The sequence below is a fragment of the Acanthopagrus latus genome, chromosome 10 (assembly GCF_904848185.1).
Source record: "Acanthopagrus latus isolate v.2019 chromosome 10, fAcaLat1.1, whole genome shotgun sequence".
In the NCBI taxonomy this organism is placed as follows: domain Eukaryota; kingdom Metazoa; phylum Chordata; class Actinopteri; order Spariformes; family Sparidae; genus Acanthopagrus; species Acanthopagrus latus.
This window is the reverse complement of record NC_051048.1, coordinates 957,465-957,797: the sequence shown is the minus strand read 5'-3', so window position 1 is coordinate 957,797 and position 333 is coordinate 957,465.

Below are 333 nucleotides of genomic sequence, written 5' to 3'. Positions count from 1 at the left end.
GAGCTACGGTGGCTCAGAGAGGACAAAACCCTCACAACAACACACACACACACACACACACACACACACACACACACACACACACACACACACACACACACACCGCTGCTCACCTGCACACATTAAAGTCAGTGTTTCTCCTCTGTCAGCCACATGAGGGCAGCGCTGAGGCTCAGAGCGCTCCGTCAGCACTGTGATGAACAGAACTGTTTGTTTAGTAACACAGAACCAAACATCAGAGTCAACACCATTAAAACCCAGAGAAAACAGACTCTCCTGCAGAACTCCATTAAAAATGTTCATGATTTATGTTTCCTTCAGTATAACAGTGAT